Below are 19,018 nucleotides of genomic sequence, written 5' to 3'. Positions count from 1 at the left end.
CAGATTACAGGTTTACCTCGATTATATGGACTTTTTACCTCGATTATATGGACATTTTTTTTCGCTCAATTTTTTTTTTGTGTTTTGGGGTTTTAAAAAGATGTTGAATATTGTAAGTCATATTTTACATTGATTCTATATTTATTATGGTACATTGGGGCAAATAAAGGCCCGTAAGGCATGTTGTGATGTTATATATGGAGATGCACTCTGAGTCATATGTTCGATTGACTTGATTGATTTACCATGTATATAATGATGTATATAATGATAAATATACAATTCTTTAATCTGCGACAGCCACGGCCACGTCCTTACAAATAGGTGGTGAAAAATAATGCGTATTTTTGATGATCTCTGCCATACGAAAACGTGAAGTGAATTGTCAGACTGACAGTATGCGGAGCAAGTGATAAGAAGAGATTGTCATATTTAGCTGTTAGATCTTTGCTTCCAACATTTTTCTGTTTTTGGTGCATGGAATTAGGTATAGAAGGACGGATGATGCATTAACATCCAGCAAATCGGACCCACTGAGACTGATTTTTTTAGATATATCCACGAAACTGGAAGAGTTTATTTCAATAAACGATACATACAGTTTCAAATGGTTTTCAAACCTGGCATTATTTCTTCTGGACGCACTTGATAATGATTTGAACGTAAAAAACTAAAAAATCTTCCAGCAGTCTTTATGTTTAAATAAATGTTGTCGAATATTCTGGTATTCACATTTGTTCAGCACAAGACTTAAGGATTATACTGACGCTCAACGGTAGGAAAAGAAATTTAGTATCTTTAGAATGTTCTTGTTAGCAGTTCTTAAATCAATTGCTACGAAACCGTTCAGCAAAGCGTATCCTGAAACGCTCATGCAAACTCGTTCATACTGTGTAATGTGAGCGATGTGTTTTTCGTTAGTGTTGTACAAAATACAACAGCGCGCGGAGGTGAAATTTTGAATGCAATCTCAAGTTTTGTCCGGGATTTTTATGAGGGCCCGCCATTGTGCGTCGTTTTGAATTTTAAAACCCGTTGCAAAATACAGCCCTGCTTTAATATACGAACATAGTCCAAAATAGCCATAACAATTTATCCTTTAATATTCCACTTAGCAGGTGTAGGTGTACTGTGCAATTGACCTTTCCCGTCAACAATTTTTATCCGCTCAATCGATTCTTCAATTTTTTGAGGACAACTTTCCCAAAGAACCCATACTTTTTGACGCCATACTTTTTGACGAATAGTGCTGGTTTCCAAGCTTGGCCTAACATTCGCCCGATTTTAAATTAAAATAAGGCCAATTCCAATTCTTCAAACGTGCGGCACTTTTCCGATTTTTTTTATTCTGAAAAATGAGTTCTGTGAAAAAGTTGAACATAAATAAGTCAAAGAATTGAATGAGATAATAAAACGAGATACATTTTTTGGCGGGAAATGTCAACACTGATACGTGGATAGAGCGAGCTTCTTATTTACATTGATTTAAATTCTTTTTAAGAATATCAATTAAACGCAACTTGTTGCAAGGCGATCTTTTAAAGATAACTGTCAGAAAAGTGAGACTGTTTCTACGCGATTTTTGCACAAACAAATGCATTTTGGCCATATCTTCTGAGCCCATAGTCCAATCCGGCCAATTTTCAATAGGAGACAATAGGACAAAATTTTCCATCGGTTTCAATTTACTGCGATCAAATCAAAAGAGGACAAGTGTCAGTCGTTCTATATAAAGCCAGTTTTTGAATCTAACATATACCTTTCTCGAAAACTCAGTGTTTGCTTTGTTGCTGAAACAGGAAGGCACTGTATTTAGAATTCGTGAATAAGTATATTAGTGTGCTCACATCGACCTGGGCGAAGCCTTCATTACTAACGTAATCTTAGAAACTAGCGGCTGGAAAAAAGGTTATGTTCTTATAGAAAATCATAATCTACTGAGTGATCATAAAATGAGCCCAAACATGCGGATTAGACTGTGGCAATATATGGATATTATCTTTCAACTTTTAAGACTAATTTCATCGTTTAACACAAATTTGGAAAAAAAATTGCTTCGATTATATGGAAAATTTGATTATATGGACTTTTTTGCATCGAAAAAGTCCATATAATCGAGGTATACCTGTAGTTTGTTTTTATGGAATACTTGAAATAAACTCGTATGGCAAAAAATTAAAATTCTACTTAGTTATTCCGAAAAAAAGAATGATTGGAAATTCTGTAGAACTTCTTTTGGAAATTCGAATCAATTATTCTTTGAAATTCCGAAAAATTTCCCTTGGACCGTCTTATGGCTGGTCCGGGCTAAGACTAAACTTGGACTGCAAAAAAAGGATTCCAATGGTATGTCAAATCAGAATGTGATTATCCGATCTGGATAAGAATCACAGAAACACTTTCAATACAAATGCATTCACCCTCTATTAATCTCAGGTATGCACAATCTCTGCTGGTTGAAATCCCGATTGTTCAAAAGGCGGAAAACCTATCCATTTGTAATTCAATATCGATACAATAACATCAATGGCATTCACTTCTCTTCGCATGCCGCGCGGGGAAGGGGTAACAATCTAAAATATGAAAAAGCTGCAATCTCGAGCAGATACACTCCAACTGTGGTAAAGTGGAAACACGAGCTAGCCCGCTAGTCGTTTGTGGTTTCATTCGTACATTGAAGTGCCTATCTCCCAACGAGCCAAGCTGCTGAAACTAGAATTCAGTTTAAAGATAACGACTCTCTATGGTCATACCTCGCTGCGGCGATGATTCTCCTCCGGCAATCGTCTGGCTGGAATGAAAAAGAGGAAAAGATAAACACAAATGAGATTAACTTGCAACCGTTGACTTAGTGAACATAATTTATTCGCACTTTGAACTTCATTTAGCCGATCCGAAAAACGGAGAATAATGAAATTAATGCAGGCGCTGGAAAACGCTACGAAACATGTTGAGGTTTGCTTGCAACATGCCGATGATGACAGTCGAAAATAGACAATGAACTGTGGACGAGAAATCTTTTAGGCATAAGTATTTAGTTGGCCAACCATTTTATGTAGCCACAAAAAGGTCAGACAAAAATCAAAACAATTGATGCATCATTGATCGTCAGAGCACGCTGCACGAAGAAGTCGTGCGAAAATCTGTTGTTTTTGCTTCGCATGATGAACCTAACGTCTGCCACTTATTATTAGAGGTGTGCAATTTTGTGTTTTCGTCATAACTGTCCTCACCTGCGTTGCTAATTTTCACATAGTTTCGATTGCTGATAAACAGAAAGTTCATGCTATGTTGGAAATGAAAATAGGGGAACGGATGGTTTCGGCAATTTGCATCTATCTCAAATAACGATAAAGAGGCTTTCTGACGCATATTGTAATTTAAAGTGAATCATATTTTAACAAGGGGTTTCCTCGCAAGAAAAGTGCAGGATTGCCAATCCGGAGATGGTGTACTCGATTCTCGGTCTGGCTTGGGATATTTTCAGGTAGGAAACATTATCGACTCCCTGATACAATACAAGATACTTATTTATGTAGTAGTAGAGATAGGCATTGGTGACCTGTGGAAATGCAAATAGAACACTAAGTTGTCAAGGCAGGCTCAGTTCCAGATAGAATGTAGAAGAAGATGTCTTAGTAAAACCTCTAATTCAAAACTAAAAAAGTGTTGCAGAAGCGCACCAAGTTTGTGGGAATCTAAACAAGAATGGTCTATCACAGTGTTTTTCAACCGGTGGTCCTGATGTGTGCACCAGCATTGCTTGGATCAAAATCAGGATTTCAGAGAAGAGTTAATAGTTTGCTCAACATGCCAAAGGTGTTCATTGCATGGTTCACCGATATGTCCTTGCTTATATATATGACACTTCCGCAACAATTGCAAAAGAGTCGGATACTGTTATTGTTTGCTCGAATAAACTATGCAAATAAATGAATGCAGATTACGAGGTACTTCTTTATCTACACTGCCGTGGGATGAAATTAAAAATTTCTTGGAAAGCCTGGGTAGACATTTTTTGCTTGTCAATCTCAATGAAGAAATGACAGAAACGTCTCGCTCACCTATAACACATCAGCTAAACACGCTGAACTTGAAGTAATAGGGCAACCCTGCTGTTAATTAAAAAGGAAGTGCTTGAAACAATGGATAGCAATGCGGCAAACTTCATCACCGGGGATTTATTGACTACCAGAAATAAAATCAAAATCAACGGCTACATTCTATTGGATTTCGGTTTTTAACCCGTATCTGCCTGAGTGAAGGAAAAAATCAAATTGCCGTCATTTTGTCATTTTATGTTGTATTGGCCTGATTTTATCACTATTCTGCTCGTATGGATCCCAGAACTCATAACATACATTGGATTGGGATTTGTGATGTGGTCCTCCTATCCGGAATTATTCCGGTGGGTCACTGAGTCAGATGCAGTAAATTTGATCACAACTTCCTTTTTAGGCGACATAAGTTCAACAGAATGGTACTTTTTCGTTCCTTTTCATACCATTTCGGTAGATTTGTATATAGGGCTTATATCACAACCAAAATGGGCGTCAAACTACAGCATTTTGCAAGACAAGTGGAATTATGACAACCTTGAGTCCGTTCCGAGGCCTTTGAGAAAGCCTCCGGAAGCATCAGAATCGGTCATTAGCGAAGTATTAATGTCAAAGCTCTTTTGGTTAGAAGTCCATGTGAAATCACATTGTTCCTCATTTCACGTTTCAAAGCTTCATGTGTGATTTATTAGGGGAAGGGTCGTTCGGCCGAAAACCATTGGATCGAAGGCCACTAGACCGAAAGTCATTGGCCGAATAGGTCATTCGAACAGGTCATAACGTCATGACAAGTGAGGTGTCTCACTTCCCACTCTTCATTCGCACTTCTCACTTTTCACAGTGAGAAGTGAGAAATGGGATGTCTTATTCATCAATTCGCACTAATCATTTATCATTTCTCTCTTTCCACTGTGAAAAGCGAGTAGTGCGAAGTAAGAAATCATACGTTTCACTACTCACTCCGCACTTCTCACTTTTAACAGTACGAAGTGAGAAATGAGTAGTGCAAAAAGAGAAGTGAGACGCTCATTTCTCACTTCTTACTAATAATCTCTCACTTCTTACTTCTCACTATGAAAAGTTAGTAGTGGGACATGAGAAGTGATACGTCTCACGTTTGTATTCGCAGTAAATTTAAATTGTATTTGTATTTGTATTCTGCCTGGTACCCAGCGGCTGGTCAACGAAATGCTGTATCGCGTCAGCTATACCTAAGGTGGCAGCCCCATAATCGCGATGTAGGTATGTAGGTAACGCGACCCCGTAAGGTAGCTTACTGAAGCCTCTTAAATACCACGAAAAATGGAAATAGAAGAAAAAGAGAACGTTGTTTTTGGCAACCGACCCGGCAACGAAATAAGGACTATTATTGGAAACTCGGTACCTGGAATGTCAGGACCCTTAATGAACCTGGACGAGTGAACGTGACCGCTATTCAAGAAGTCCGATGGCCTAGATCCGGAGAACGTGAATTCCGAGCCGTGGACCCCACGACCAACACTGCATTCAAGTATAACATCTATCACAGCGGCGGCGGAAAAGCAGAGCATGGAGTTGGTTTCGTAGTGATGGGCAAGCAGATGAAGCGAGTGATGCGGTGGAAACCCATTAGCGAACGAATCTGTGTGTTGAGGATACGGGGCAAATTCTTCAATTACAGCCTAATCAACGTTTACGCACCAACAAACGATAAATCCGACGACGTGAAGGACACGTTTTATGAATGTCTTGATAAAGCCTATGGAGAGTGCCCAAAGCATGACGTGAAAATTGTTATTGGAGATGCTAACGCTCAGGTCGGTAGAGAGGACTTTTTCCGTCCCATAATCGGTAGGGAGAGCCTTCATTCCGCTACCAATGAGAACGGCCTACGGCTAGTAAATTTTGCTGCTGCCAGAGGGATGGCCATCAGTAGCACCTACTTTGCACGAAAGAACATCCGAAAGCACACCTGGAGACACCCAAATTGTGAAACTTGCAACCAGATAGACCATGTTCTGGTGGATGGGCGCCATTTCTCGGATGTTATCGATGTGCGGACATTCAGAGGTCCGAACATTGACTCTGATCACTACCTCGTTGACAGTAGAATTCGATCACGGTTGTCAACTGTATCGAACGAAAGATCACAGCGAACGATGCGTTACTATATCCAGCGATTGTCGGCGGAAGGAGTATCGGCTGAGTACCGCCAGAAGCTCGACGAACGGATAAGTGCAATCAAAGTTAGCGACAACATCAACGATCTATGGGAGTCGATCCATGGAGCGGTGAGCACAACAGCACGAGAAGTGGTAGGCACTGCACAGAGGCGACCCAGGACGGTTGGTTCGATGTGGTGTGTCAGATTGTGACAGACGAGAAGAACGTTGCCAAAAGCCGGATGTTGGTGTCGGGTACCCGATCGAATAGAGATCGGTACAAGGAAGCAAGAGCAGCCGAAAAACGAACCCACCGCAGGAAGAAAAAAGAGTACGAAGAACAAGTTATTAGTGAGGCGCAGGAAAAATGGAGCAGAACGATATGCGGAGGTTTTATGAGTCTGTCAATGGCGTGCGGAGAAAGACAGCGCCATCTCCCGTCATGTGCAACGACCAACAAGGGAATTTGCTGACAGAAAAAAGTGAAGTGGCTGCCAGGTGGAAGCAGCACTTCGAGACTTTGTTGAATGGAGGAAGTGACGGTGCATCGGTGAACAGAATAAATATTAGCGACGATGGACAAGCTATGGAGTCACCTACACTAGATGAGGTTAAAAAAGCTGTTAAGGAGCTGAAAAACAATAAGGCTGCGGGGAAGGACCAGCTCCCGGCTGAACTTCTCAAACACGGAAGTGAGCAGCTTTATGAAGTTCTGCACCATATTATGTCGAAAATATGGGAAGACGAGGAAATGCCTGCTAGCTGGTTGGACGGCCTCATTTGCCCTCTCTTTAAGAAAGGGCACAGACTGGAGTGCGCCAATTATCGAGGAATAACCCTCCTTAATTCGGCGTACAAAATTATGTCCCGTATTCTGCTCAACATATTGAGACCGCTTGAAGACCGCTTCGTCGGTGAATACCAAGCAGGTTTTCGTGAGGGCCGATCAACGACGGATCAAATGTTTACCCTGAGACAAATCCTTAATAAATTCCGGGAGTACAACTTGCAGACACATCATCTGTTTATTGATTTCAAGGCGGCGTACGATTCAGTGAAACGGAATGAATTATGGCACATTATGCTTGAACATGGTTTTCCGGCGAAACTGGACGGATCGAAATCAAGTGTAAGGGTTGCGGATGAAATATCGACGTCATTTGTTACCTTAGATGGATTAAAGCAGGGTGATGCACTCTCGAACCTGCTGTTCAATATAGCGCTCGAGGGAGCGATTAGGAGAGCTGGTGTGCAAAGAAGCGGTACCATTATCACAAAATCGCATATGCTCCTGGGATTTGCGGACGATATCGATATTATCGGAATTGATCGCCGTGCCGTGGAAGAGGCTTTTGCGCCTTTTAAGAGGGAGACAGCGAGGATTGGACTCACGATCAATACCAGCAAAACGAAGTACATGGTCGCTGGCAATCAACGTGGGTTCATTAGTGGTGGTGGTAGCGAAATAGTGCTGGATGGTGAAAAATTTGAAGTGGTAGAAGAATTTGTGTATCTTGGAACATTAGTGACGTGCGATAATGATGTTACCCGCGAGGTGAAAAGGCGTATTGCAGCTGCAAATAGGGCTTATTACGGACTTCGTAACCAGCTTAAGTCCCGTAGTCTGCAAACGAAAACAAAACTCGCGCTGTATACTACTCTGATTCTACCGGTGGCTTTATACGGCCATGAAACATGGACGTTAAAGGAGGCTGATCGGAGAGCTTTCGGAGTGTTTGAGCGTAAGGTGCTGTGGACAATACTCGGCGGTAAACAGGAGAACGGTATCTGGTGGCGTCGCATGAATCACGAATTGTACCAGGTGTATAAAGGGCTGGATATTATTAAGCTTATACAACACGGCAGACTACGGTGGGCTGGTCACGTTGTTCATATGTCGGAAGAACGTCAAGCGAAGATAATATTTAGTAGAGAACCCGGAAGAGGCCGCAGGCTTCGTGGAAGGCCGCGTACACGATGGCTTTTTGCAGTTGAGGGCGCTCAATGTTCAGGGCGACTGGAAGCGATTGACCAAAGATCGAGTCCAATGGAGAAGGATACTCCATACGGCATAGGTTCATCGAAGAGCTGTAGCCCATCAAGTATCAAGTATTTATCTGAGAGTATTTATTTTCATTTGTCGCCGCCCTCTCCATTGACTTTAGCTCGAGCTAGATGGTTATTCTAAATTCATAAGAGTAAAATCAGCAGTGATTCAAATCGTTCGCTGTCAGTTTGAATATGAATCTGAAACAATAATTTTCCCAGCAGCTGTTCTAGATCCATTGTTTATACCAGTCAACCGTCGAAAAAATAAAACTGGTATAACGCTCCGTTCATTTTTCTGCAGATTTGAACCACGCGTGGCCACGCATGAATCATGAGATTCCAATATTTTTCAATTGTTTTAGTATATGAACGCGCCATTTTGTCTGCAGATCAATCCACTTTGCAGTTACGGAACCTTTCTTGGTAGCAACATAGTGATTCAATTTAATTGAAAATTTGAGAAAACATGAATGAAACACTGCTAAGGAAACCAGCAAATTTGTTTTATTTTGCTCCAGATTCAAACCAGAATAGTGGTCAAAATTTGGAATGAAACTAAATCACTACTGATTTTACTCTAAAAACGTAGTATTTTTACATTTGTTCATCTTATCCAGCGAAATGTTCTATCTTTTATTCATGTATATAAACACAGCTGATCTACTGACAAATCGATTAATTATAAAATCTTACAAATCGATCCATCCGTTCGTGAGTTATATTGCCTACAAACCCCATCATGTGACATATCAAACTTCATAGTTTCAAAAGTCATTCAATGGTATTTTCATGCTTCCTGGACTAGGAATGGGCGTTTTTCGGGCAAATATCGATACTGCCGAATCGATGTTTTTACTGATTTCCTATTTCAAGTCATCGACTCACATCAAAGTTTCGCTGTTTTAAACACATTGTGCCTAATGTGCTATATTTTTTCTTTTATTTATTTTATTTATTTTGCTTATTTCATCTGACTGTGTCGTCTACATGAAAACTTAAAACTAAAGGTCAGTTGATAAAATATCTGTTTAGGTGTTGACGAAACGCGGATGAACTGGTGTTGATGTTGAAGTCGAATTGGTCCAACACCTCGTTGAAATGGCGGATCATAGCGACAAAGCAGCTATCAAATCTCGAGGTCGAAGGGATCGTGAGGGTGCATACAATGGATTTTTTGCCAACAAGTCTGGCACGTCGTACTCGGATAACAGAAGTTTGGGGATGAAAACGGTTTGCGCCACGTTTCTCCGCTTATCAAGTGGCCCCAGCCCCAGCAGACTACAGCGATCAGCATATGGTGCTAAATTCAGCGAATCCGTCCATGGGAGATGGCGCAGGTATGGTGATAAGGATTCCAGACAGCAGAAGAAAAATCCGAGTTGAGAGCGCACCAATGAGCAGTATAAAGCTTTGTAGCATAAAGGATCGCGGAATTCATTTGAGATTTTAAAAATGAAAACAAGCTGGCGATTCGCTTTGTCGATCGTAGTTGGAAAATAACGTCTGAAAGTTAGCCTGTCAATCAACACTTCGTCTAGATCTTTAACATGATCCACACATTGTAAAGTTGTACCTGCGATACTATAATCGGAAACCACGGTTTCGGTAGTGCGATGAAAGCTTATTACGTAGCACTTAGAAACAACCAGGGCCATCATATTATGCTCACACCAACATTTGAATAAATCAAAGAGCTTCTGCAATTCTTGGCAGTTCGCCAGATTTCGAATAACAAGATATAATTTGAGATCGTCTGAAAACATCAACAGCAGGCCTCCACGCTGCAGGATAAAAGTTACGTCATTCACGAAGAGCATAAACAACAATGGACACAGCGTGCTTCTTTGGGGGACTCCGGTGCCGTTCGAAAAACAGTGGGATGAGTGATCTCCAATGATGACGGTCACTTGACGTTGCACTAGATATGATCGAAGCCAGTTGCAGAATGTTGTAGAGCATCACATTTTTTCAAGTTTTGCAAGCAGTATGTCGTGATGCATTTTATCAAATGCTGCTTGTAGATCAGTATACACGGCATCGACTTAGAGCTTTTTGCGCATATTATCCATACAATATGATGTAAAATTGACTAGATTTGTTTCTACGGATCTACCCGGAAAGAAGCCATGTTGATACGAACTGATGTAGTTTTTGCATGAGACAAACAGTTTTTCGTAGATCAGTGACTCGAACACTTTTGATTCCACGCCAAGAGAAGTAATGCCTCGGTAGTTTCTCACTTCGCATTTGTCTCCTTTCTTGTACACCGGAAACATGGTAGAGCACTTCCATTGAGTAGGAAACTTTTGCTGACGGAGTGATAAGTTGAAAAGGATGCACAGAGGGATAGCCAAGATATCAGAACACTTTTTCAGAACCGCTGGTGGTATAACAATAGGGCCTGCTGAAAAGGACGATTTTAACCTATTTATCGCCGAGACAACCTTATCAGTTTCAACGGTAAAGACATCCATGCTGATGACATTGTTAGGTACATCTCTCGCTGCTCTTGCGATGTCAACTTGAGATGGCAAAGCATTAGAAAAGACGGTCGAAAGTGTTTGGCGAAGAGATTACATTTGTCCTCGGCATTCAAGGCAACATCATTGTCAAGAAACACTCTTGACGGTAGACCGATTTCTTTCCTCTTTGTATTGACGAACGACCAGAATCCCTTGGCGAAGATTATACTGCATGCGACACACATACTGCTTGTAAAGATGCTTGCTATAGCGGCGATAACAATTACTAGCGATTGAGAAATTTCGTTTAGTGATAGCACAACGTCGGTTAGTCAGGGCACGAAGAGTCTTAGCACGTTCCCACTTGAGGTTGCGTAGCGTTAGTCCATGGTGGTTTTCTTAGAGGTTGGCGCTTCGGTACGGAGGCAAATACGCAGTCACTGAGGAAACAGTTAAAACGGCCAACCGCTGTGTCAATGTCCAAGTCATTCAAAGCATTCCAGTCAAATCGAAATAATTTGCGCCGGAGTAGCTCTAAATCTGTCTTGCGAAAATTCAAACAGTCAGCATTCGAGCTATCATCGAATCTGACATGATCACTGTTCGCGATAGATATCACCAGAGCAGGATGATAATTATCGAGCGGAACGATGGCATCCGGTGCCTCATCGACCGCACAGTCAGGAAGTAAATTTTCGCTTACAAACACCAAATCGAGGAAGTGATTTTGGAAATTTGATATCAAACTAATCTGGCTTAGTCCAAGGAAAGCAGTTCCATCGATGAGTAGACGGCTGGCAGGAGTAGTTGTCGAATTATCCGGATCAGGAAATGCATACCTATGGCCAGATTGCAGCCAAGTAAGCCCAGGTTGATTGAAGTCACCAAGCAAGAGAAGTACATCCACCAGGTCAGTCAAAGAAGAAGCATATTCAATGGCATCATTTGTTATATTATGGAACGTACACACGGTCAAGCAGATTGACTAACATTGACTCCACCTCTCGTTTATTTAAACATCCATCAAGTTTTACCAACAGCGACACGAACAATCGATTTATTCGACCAACAATATCACACACGAACGACCGAAGCGCCAACTTAAGCACCAACCATCAAAAAATATATGGGGGTTTGTGCAACTTCACTACAAATGCTCAAACATGTTCGGCGAACCTTGACTCCACCCTCGACAACTCAAACCAAAATCAAACCGTTTTAATTTTTTCCAACCGAGCCGCCAACTGTCAAATGGTTGTTCGAACAACTTTACACACGTTCAAACAAAGCAGCAACGGATAATGCCTCGGAATTGAAAAAATCGAAATACGATATCAGCTACAAAAAATCGATACGGTCAAATATCGAACATAAAAAAATCGATACAAAATATCGATTCCCGAAATATCGTATCGGTATCGCCCATTCCTAACCTGGACTATATTTTTAACGATTGGAACCAAGGGGCAACCAACTCTAAACTTTGAGAAAATATTACTCATTGTCCCGCGATAGTATTTCGTGGTCTTTCTAGTATCCATGATTTTCGTCAAACAACGATACGGTTGCTAGTTCGGTTGTTATGGCGTTTGTCGGTTAGTTAATGAAACACAGTGCTCCCCCGTTTTGAAAACATCTTTTTTCCACCTCCTACAGATTCTAGAAAACATACAAATCGCATTTTATATTTCTAATGCTATAAAACCAAAACAGGAGCCCCAAAGATTGTTCCGAAAGTATTGGTTATATAAATACTTGTTCAGGTATGTTGTTTAGAAATTTAAAAGAGACTGAAATTAATGTGTTGCATAAAACGAGGTGGACTGTATTTACTGGGTGGCGTCGTTTATGCTTTCCCAACCAGGGCTCTTCGATCAATTTGTCGTGGATACGACGTAGGTTTTTGCTAGTATTTGTTAGTATTTCTGGATACTGTCGAAAGTTTAGAGTTAGTTGCCCCTTGATTGGAACCGATAGTCGTGTTGACCGAGTTATGGTTCATGGGTAAATTTTGGAAAATAGGCAATTAGGGTAAGACGGTATAATATGCCCCCCCTAAGGCAACTCCTTGATAACTTTTTACTTTTCAACGCAATTTATGCAAACTTTGTGTTATTTGGTAGTGCAAGAAGTCACAAATGCATTGCCCGTGAGTAGTCACTTAAAAATATAACAGATAACACGTAATAAAGCTTTTGAAAAGTCGTGAAAAAATGAAATTTAAAAAGTGCCTGGCCAATACGCCCCACCTCAACCAAAATCATTTAATAGCCCTTCATTAGTATTTTATCAATCCCATAATAAAAGGCTACAAATCCTTATGCGCTTGACATTAAAAACCAACATAGCTCCATCCAAGCAGGTATGAATTACATTTCGAGCGATTCCAAGCAACAGCATCAAAATTTAAGAAAATTTTTAATTCATGATTTTCTATTGAGTTGAAACTTTGCACAGTTTTTCAATTTCATCTAAATCGTCATTTTCGATATCAAATCTTCATATTGAGTCACGACTAACTTTTCAAAAGGGTGTATGTGAAAATGGTTCAAAATATTTAAAAGCTGCACAGCAAAAAACGGAATGTTCGATTGTTATGATTTTCTCAGCAAAGTTAGACAACTAAATGGTGATTCTTTAGAAAATATGCACAGTAAAAAAATTTTTTGCCTTTAAAAATATCATTTTTGTCACAAAACTCAAATATCTCAAAACCCTATCTTTTTTCGAACGTAATTTTTTAGGGAAAACGGTCCATTATATTAGCTATCTACCATAAAAATTTGGTGATGGTAAACTAATAAACAAAAAGTTATGACATTTCAAACATTTCACAATTTTCACATATAGTAAACAAAAAAAATTTCCGTGTATTTTTTTTTTCAAGAATCGCAGTTTGATGCTGATTTTATTGTTAAGGGCCTTGCGTGAGTTAAACAAGTTGTTTGTATGATATTCCATATTTATGTATTCATCGATATTATGTATATTATATGTATAAATATTATATGTATAAATAAATAAAAATGAATTAATATTATCCTAAGTATTAAATTAAATGTGGCAGTTACACAATGTTGTTATAGAAACTCTAAGAGTTTTGGGTTTGAATTTTGGTATGGGTTATGATATCATGAAAACAGTTTATTAATACTTATTTTTATTTATTTTTATTCAAATTTTTAAAATATCGAACACTTTTGAATTATTATCAGCACAGTTTGAGTATAGTTTTGCTTTAATTTTATTTTCCGACAATGGAATGAAACAGTGAAATTTTTGGGTTCCTTGGATCGTTTTCGCGTTATTAAATTGCTCGCTGAGCTCTGAAGCCTTTATTTCGTACCCTTCAGTAGTAGTAAAACAAAATGATAATTTGGTTAAATCTTTTCTTTTCTACGATTTGCCCAATCAAAAGTTCTTTCGCAGTTTTAATTGGATGCTCACGTTCTTTGGCTAAACTTGCTCTTGTGGCCATGCGCTTTATTGTTCCTCCAATAGCATCACAAGGACCTTTGCCATGTGATGTAGCAAAAATGCCATTCTGCATCAATTCCGTACATTGATTTAAATTGACATAGGCTCGAAAAATTCTTACGATTTTTGTACTGCGACGCTGCTCCATCAGACATGAAATATATCTTTTGACTTCTTTATGCTTATCAACGCGTAAAAAGTTAATCATTTTTCAATGAACAAGTTTACGGATACTGAATCGTGTCTTAAATCTTCGGAAATTATAATAAAACTTAAGTGTTCAATTTGCGTACTTCCATTAAAATAAATAACGAATGGATGAATTGTAGCTTGTTGTACGTTCCAGTGATGGGACTGCACTTCATCTTGCAATACAAAGCTGTAATTTTCAGAAAATCACAAATGACTAAAAATTCACCATTTTGTAATGTATTTTTCGTATTTTTTAAAAGCTGGATTGTTCTGTTTTAATGAAATCGTGAGGGATTAAACTTTCTAATTTCAAGCAAAAATATGACACAAACTCATCTACAGGTTTTACAATAGTTTCTATGTCACACCTATCCGTGGTCACCCATTGCTCAAATGATAACTGATCAATATATTTTTCTTCAAACTCAGCGAATAAAGTATTTTCCAATGATGAAGAATCTGGACAATCCGAACAAGATCGTAGATAGCAATTTGATGTTGTATTTTCACACAAAAGACTACCAGTAAACATTTTAATATCCTTTGTTAAATTGATTCTTTTCAAACTATGTAAAATAAGATTAATATTCTCATGGGTTGTGCACACACACACATTATGTGTTCCTGAATTGGAAAGAAGCTTACATTGCCTTGGCCGAAGGCTTGCAAATGAGGAAAAACCTATTTTAATATTATCGCGAATTTCCTTGAAGCGTGTGTACGCTTCTTTCAAAGTCGTCATCATTAATCGTTATTGGATTGCTTGACGCTTTCCATCTTTTTTTACTGATACATACATACAATAGCTCGACTTACTTCATCATCTTCAAAATATTGAACTACTATTTCTTTTGTCTCATCTGTTAATGCAGTACTAGACCTAGTATTTTTGGTTGAAAGACAGTTATTCTTCAATTGTTTTGCCTCTTTTACTGTATTTCTATTGGTTTTGAACTCATCAATGGCATCCTGAATAGACCACGAACTTGGCAGCATCGACAAAATCAATAATTTTTCTTTCCTTGTCGTGGCTGCATTCGAGAACCTTTCCTTCATATTTATAATTACCTCATCGTAGTCTGTATTTTCCACATCATCAGGTCCTAATTTGAAGAGGTTTCTTCGTACAGCTTCGTTTATTTCACGGTATTTTTTCTCCGGGTAATAAACGTAGTCCATCTTACTCCATTTAATCGGAGTCACTTTTATCCCAGCTATGCCCTCGTTAAAGCGTTCGATGTTGACCTTTTGGATACACTCATCTTCCGATTGATTTGTTGAAACAGATTCCGCTGATGGTACGGTGGCAAGGCTCTCAGCACTTAATACTTCTGGTAATTCCTCAGTTGTTGTCGATACATCTGGCAATTCCTCAGTTGCTGTCGTTTTCGAACTTCCTGCGCTCTGCTCAACCGATGATATACAGATTGCTCTTTTGTCAACGTTTAGACGGCAGGACGTGCAAATGCGTAAATTTGTATTCAATGTGGACATTGGAGCATAACCAGTCGCTTTCAGTTTATCTATGGTGCTTTCGGTGAGATTTCGTAACTCTTTTGAACACTTTTTTCCATCAAACGGCCTACAACAGTTGAGAAAGCGGCTACTCATGTTGTTCGTAATATTTCAATAAACAAAATCACTTTTAAGTTTTACTGACTAGTTTGGTGTCATTTGCTTGACTGAAGAAAAAATTACTATAAGATCTTTAACAACCTTAGTAGTAGTAATTTTTTTGCTTTTTCGTGAGCATTGTCATGGTATGTACCTATCATGCATTTGTTGTTGTTGAAGATACCCGTTTCCTCCCGATCATAAAGTCTATTCTCTAAGAGGTATATTTTTTGCAGGTAAACTATAGACGTACACGTGTATATAAATCTTTGATTTTGCAGCTTTTGTCTTAAAAATAACATTTCTGATATGTTTCTATCAACGTTATTATCAACAGGTTTCAACACTATTAAAAGAATTTTTCGCCAGTCACGTGCAATGAAAATTATGACACTATCAATACTTTTGATCACAACACTGGATCGTGTCTAAGTTTCTTATAGATGCTATGAATAATTAAATCAAAATATCATGAAAACAACTTGTTTAAATCACGTCCCTTAACAATAAAATCTGCATCAAACTGCAATTCTCGAAATAACTTACACAGAAAAAATTTTTTTACTAAATGTGAAAATTGTGAAATGTTTGAAATGTCATAACTTTTTGTTTATTAGTTTACCATCACCAAATTTTTATGGTAGATAGCTAATATAATGGACCGTTTTCCTAAAAAATTACGTTCGAAAAAGATAGGGTTTTGAGATATTTGAGTTTTTGTGACAAAATGATATTTTTAAAGGCAAAAAATTTTTTTTTTACTGTGCACATTTTCTTAAGAATCACCATTTAGTTGTCTAACTTTGCTGAAAAAATCATAACAATCGAACATTCCGTTTTTGCTGTGCAGCTTTTTAAATATTTTTGAACCATTTTCACATACACCCTTTTGAAAAGTTAGTCGTGACTCAATATGAAGATTTGATATCGAAAAATGACGATTTAGATGAAATTGAAAAACTGTGCAGAGTTTCAAATATTTTCGAAATGGTCGCTCAGGATCGACTGACATGCCCCCGTGGAATGATTTTCCATACAATTTGGAAGCAACTGCTGCAGGCTCGCTGCGCTTGTGTCCAGTTGGTAAGGGCATATCGTCCTGCCTACACTGGGGCGTTTTGGCCAGTGAAACATGTTTTCGAAAATCGTTACATTTTTGAAGATGGAAGCAATTTTATATCATATTAACCACTGAGAAAAGTAATTTTGTTGCCCAACTGAGTGCTCCAGTGCAAGTTTTGCGGACAGTATGCCAGAGTCGCTCCAGAATGCTGAGCAAACAAACATGAAAAGTTACATCAAAACTGTTACTTTTTGTATTTTGCAAATATTTTCATTAGGTAATACAAAAATATTCCCATATTCACATAGGATGATAGTTTTACAAATATTTATAGGTACCAACTGAATTTGACCCCTAGTTGGTTATAGTTTTCTAGAAATCAAAGGGGGGCGTTTTGGCCAGGTGGGGCGCATTATACAGTCTTACCCTACCATCATGTGGTTTTTCCTAAGTTCGTTTATTTGGTAGGTTAAGGCGTTTTTATCAAACTCAATGACTGCAAAAGTAGTGGCACTTTTGAGCTAGTTTTGTTCTTCCTGGGCCATATTTAAACCGATTGGAATCGGTTGATGGGTGATCCTGTTAACAGTTAGCCTTGCGAGCAATACTGTCGTATTGCCGGAGATGGCGAGTTTGATTCTCAGTCCGGTCCAGAATGTTTCCACAAAAAATCGAGTGATATTCATGCGAATAGAAGACCTTGAAAAGTTTCCAATGAATAACTGCAGTAATGTTGAGTTATTAAAAAAGAAGATAAAAATCATGTGTTATATCAAACAACATGTCTTCGGAAGATATATACATGCTGACCCGTCGAACATTGTCTCTCCCAAAATTAATTAAGATGATGAAGTAGATATTTGGAAAAGGCAAATGTAATCGCACAGCAAACGTAAAAACTTCTGTTTTTTACACATGCCAAATTTGCTCGATTAATTCTCGAGTTATGAAGAAATTGGTGTTTCATTTGTATGGGAGTTCTCTCTTCCAGAGGGCTCTTGAACCCTCAAAATTTCACGCCGATCGGTTCAATAGTTTCCGAGTCTGCAATTCAACCACAGCTATCGTCGTACTTGTGGGTCGCAAGGTTTAATCTCAAGGACAATTCGGATGAACCGGGATATCCCAGAACCATCTCTAAACGAACCATCAAGTGTAATGCCGTTTGGAAAAAAAATTGGACCTGAAGTTAATTGATCTTGTGTATAATAAAATAATCAGTTCTGCAATGGCACTTATTCCGCAAAATGTGACATTGTTGTTGATACTCCGATATTGATACCGTGTTTTCCTGAATCAAAACACGCACACCGTATTTTGATTTTGTTTCCACTTGCTAAAACTATAGGTAAATTATGCAGCGGTATTCTGTGGTTTATGCTGGTAAGAGCGCACATTTTTATCACGGTGCGTTCAGTACTCTGGAATCAAAGTCAAATCATGGATCACGTGAAAAACACCACAATTTCAGCCCATGTTGTTGAACAACCGTGTCGAAACCTACACCAACCAAATATAATTATTCGCCTGAGGTGTGACAAATCGATAAGTGACCCACATGGAATCTATCTCATATCGAAATACGCGACCTACTTTTTCCCCGACCATTATCTCCAAGGAAATCATTATTTTGATTAGACAAGCTGGCGACTGTTCCGAAGAAGGTATCAACTTTGAACAAAAAATTTTGGGTGAGAAAAATCTCAAAAATCTCTCGATTTTTTTTATTTTCCTGGAATTCTTGTGAAGTATTGAGCAAAAATTAGATTACAATTAGAAAAAAAAAATCAAATCGATGAGCTAAATAATTATAAAACAGGAAGCGGCCGAATGATTTATTATGTCAGTTCTTCTATCATAGAAAAAGTTTATATTTTTTGTCCCAATGTTTTTCATTAAAAACATTCTAAAAGGTTTTAAATTCATTGGCCTGTATGATTCGTTTGTCATGCAAAGTAATGG

At 38.7% G+C, this 19,018-nt stretch overlaps 1 protein-coding gene across 3 annotated transcripts in view; it reads right to left on the bottom strand.

Annotated features, from left to right (window-relative positions):
- The window catches only part of LOC134206095 (uncharacterized), a 175,001-nt gene that overhangs the window by 56,390 nt on the left and 99,593 nt on the right, over window positions 1–19,018 (bottom strand). For 2 of the 3 annotated variants that reach the window (XM_062681791.1, XM_062681793.1), the window contains one exon: window positions 2,754–2,791. The exons of the other annotated variant lie outside the window; for it this stretch is intronic. The gene's annotated coding sequence lies outside the window, so the exon portion shown is untranslated. The remainder of the gene's footprint in view (window positions 1–2,753; window positions 2,792–19,018) is intronic. 3 annotated transcript variants of the gene reach the window in all.

The sequence above is a fragment of the Armigeres subalbatus genome, chromosome 1, assembly GCF_024139115.2.
Source record: "Armigeres subalbatus isolate Guangzhou_Male chromosome 1, GZ_Asu_2, whole genome shotgun sequence".
NCBI lineage: Eukaryota > Metazoa > Arthropoda > Insecta > Diptera > Culicidae > Armigeres > Armigeres subalbatus.
Note: the sequence above shows the minus strand (reverse complement) of the source record. Positions and strands in the feature narration are given on the sequence as shown.